The sequence below is a fragment of the Tachypleus tridentatus genome, unplaced genomic scaffold (genome assembly GCF_004210375.1).
Source record: "Tachypleus tridentatus isolate NWPU-2018 unplaced genomic scaffold, ASM421037v1 Hic_cluster_1, whole genome shotgun sequence".
NCBI classification, from domain to species: domain Eukaryota; kingdom Metazoa; phylum Arthropoda; class Merostomata; order Xiphosura; family Limulidae; genus Tachypleus; species Tachypleus tridentatus.
In genome coordinates this window covers 842,092-845,294 of record NW_027467777.1, presented here as the reverse complement: position 1 = coordinate 845,294, position 3,203 = coordinate 842,092, and positions in this window count along the sequence as shown.

The window sequence follows — 3,203 nt, the reverse complement described above, 5'->3', positions numbered from 1 at the left end:
ACCCTTGGTTTGACAAGCTGAAATTCAACGGCTCGTGCAGAGCACGCTGCGGGTCCAGCATCCCTTGTGTCTCTGACTGAGACCGGCTAATCGCTCGGATTAACTCGTAGGCGTGCGGTCGAACGCACGTACTGCTTTTATCCCCGCTCGGACCGAGAGGGAAAGGGAAACAGTCACCGTAAATAACATTCCCCGTGAAAGGGAAGGGCCGCTCGGACCCTTGGTTTGACAAGCTGAAATTCAACGACTCGTGCAGAGCACGCTGCGGGTCCAGCATCCCGTGTGTCTCTGACTGAGACCGGCTAATCGCTCGGATTAACTCGTAGGCGTGCGGTCGAACGCACGTACTGCTTTTATCCCCGCTCGGACCGAGAGGGATAGGGAAACAGTCACCGTTGTTCACGTGCCCCGTGAAAGGGAAGAGCCGCTCGGACCCTTGGTTTGACATGCTGAAATTCAACGGCTCGTGCAGAGCACGCTGCGGGTCCAGCATCCCGTGTGTCTCTGACTGAGACCGGCTAATCGCTCGGATTAACTCGTAGGCGTGCGGTCGAACGCACGTACTGCTTTTATCCCCGCTCGGACCGAGAGGGAAAGGGAAACAGTCACCGTTGTTCACGTGCCCCGTGAAAGGGAAGAGCCGCTCGGACCCTTGGTTTGACATGCTGAAATTCAACGGCTCGTGCAGAGCACGCTGCGGGTCCAGCATCCCGTGTGTCTCTGACTGAGACCGGCTAATCGCTCGGATTAACTCGTAGGCGTGCGGTCGAACGCACGTACTGCTTTTATCCCCGCTCGGACCGAGAGGGAAAGGGAAACAGTCACCGTTGTTCACGTGCCCCGTGAAAGGGAAGAGCCGCTCGGACCCTTGGTTTGACATGCTGAAATTCAACGGCTCGTGCAGAGCACGCTGCGGGTCCAGCATCCCGTGTGTCTCTGACTGAGACCGGCTAATCGCTCGGATTAACTCGTAGGCGTGCGGTCGAACGCACGTACTGCTTTTATCCCCGCTCGGACCGAGAGGGAAAGGGAAACAGTCACCGTAAATAACATGCCCCGTGAAAGGGAAGGGCCGCTCGGACCCTTGGTTTGACAAGCTGAAATTCAACGACTCGTGCAGAGCACGCTGCGGGTCCAGCATCCCGTGTGTCTCTGACTGAGACCGGCTAATCGCTCGGATTAACTCGTAGGCGTGCGGTCGAACGCACGTACTGCTTTTATCCCCGCTCGGACCGAGAGGGAAAGGGAAACAGTCACCGTTATTGACGTGCCCCGTGAAAGGGAAGAGCCGCTCGGACCCTTGGTTTGACATGCTGAAATTCAACGGCTCGTGCAGAGCACGCTGCGGGTCCAGCATCCCGTGTGTCTCTGACTGAGACCGGCTAATCGCTCGGATTAACTCGTAGGCGTGCGGTCGAACGCACGTACTGCTTTTATCCCCGCTCGGACCGAGAGGGAAAGGGAAACAGTCACCGTAAATAACATGCCCCGTGAAAGGGAAGGGCCGCTCGGACCCTTGGTTTGACAAGCTGAAATTCAACGACTCGTGCAGAGCACGCTGCGGGTCCAGCATCCCGTGTGTCTCTGACTGAGACCGGCTAATCGCTCGGATTAACTCGTAGGCGTGCGGTCGAACGCACGTACTGCTTTTATCCCCGCTCGGACCGAGAGGGAAAGGGAAACAGTCACCGTTATTGACGTGCCCCGTGAAAGGGAAGAGCCGCTCGGACCCTTGGTTTGACATGCTGAAATTCAACGGCTCGTGCAGAGCACGCTGCGGGTCCAGCATCCCGTGTGTCTCTGACTGAGACCGGCTAATCGCTCGGATTAACTCGTAGGCGTGCGGTCGAACGCACGTACTGCTTTTATCCCCGCTCGGACCGAGAGGGAAAGGGAAACAGTCACCGTAAATAACATGCCCCGTGAAAGGGAAGGGCCGCTCGGACCCTTGGTTTGACAAGCTGAAATTCAACGACTCGTGCAGAGCACGCTGCGGGTCCAGCATCCCGTGTGTCTCTGACTGAGACCGGCTAATCGCTCGGATTAACTCGTAGGCGTGCGGTCGAACGCACGTACTGCTTTTATCCCCGCTCGGACCGAGAGGGAAAGGGAAACAGTCACCGTTGTTCACGTGCCCCGTGAAAGGGAAGAGCCGCTCGGACCCTTGGTTTGACATGCTGAAATTCAACGGCTCGTGCAGAGCACGCTGCGGGTCCAGCATCCCGTGTGTCTCTGACTGAGACCGGCTAATCGCTCGGATTAACTCGTAGGCGTGCGGTCGAACGCACGTACTGCTTTTATCCCCGCTCGGACCGAGAGGGAAAGGGAAACAGTCACCGTAAATAACATGCCCCGTGAAAGGGAAGGGCCGCTCGGACCCTTGGTTTGACAAGCTGAAATTCAACGACTCGTGCAGAGCACGCTGCGGGTCCAGCATCCCGTGTGTCTCTGACTGAGACCGGCTAATCGCTCGGATTAACTCGTAGGCGTGCGGTCGAACGCACGTACTGCTTTTATCCCCGCTCGGACCGAGAGGGAAAGGGAAACAGTCACCGTTGTTCACGTGCCCCGTGAAAGGGAAGAGCCGCTCGGACCCTTGGTTTGACATGCTGAAATTCAACGGCTCGTGCAGAGCACGCTGCGGGTCCAGCATCCCGTGTGTCTCTGACTGAGACCGGCTAATCGCTCGGATTAACTCGTAGGCGTGCGGTCGAACGCACGTACTGCTTTTATCCCCGCTCGGACCGAGAGGGAAAGGGAAACAGTCACCGTTGTTCACGTGCCCCGTGAAAGGGAAGAGCCGCTCGGACCCTTGGTTTGACATGCTGAAATTCAACGGCTCGTGCAGAGCACGCTGCGGGTCCAGCATCCCGTGTGTCTCTGACTGAGACCGGCTAATCGCTCGGATTAACTCGTAGGCGTGCGGTCGAACGCACGTACTGCTTTTATCCCCGCTCGGACCGAGAGGGAAAGGGAAACAGTCACCGTAAATAACATGCCCCGTGAAAGGGAAGGGCCGCTCGGACCCTTGGTTTGACAAGCTGAAATTCAACGACTCGTGCAGAGCACGCTGCGGGTCCAGCATCCCGTGTGTCTCTGACTGAGACCGGCTAATCGCTCGGATTAACTCGTAGGCGTGCGGTCGAACGCACGTACTGCTTTTATCCCCGCTCGGACCGAGAGGGAAAGGGAAACAGTCACCG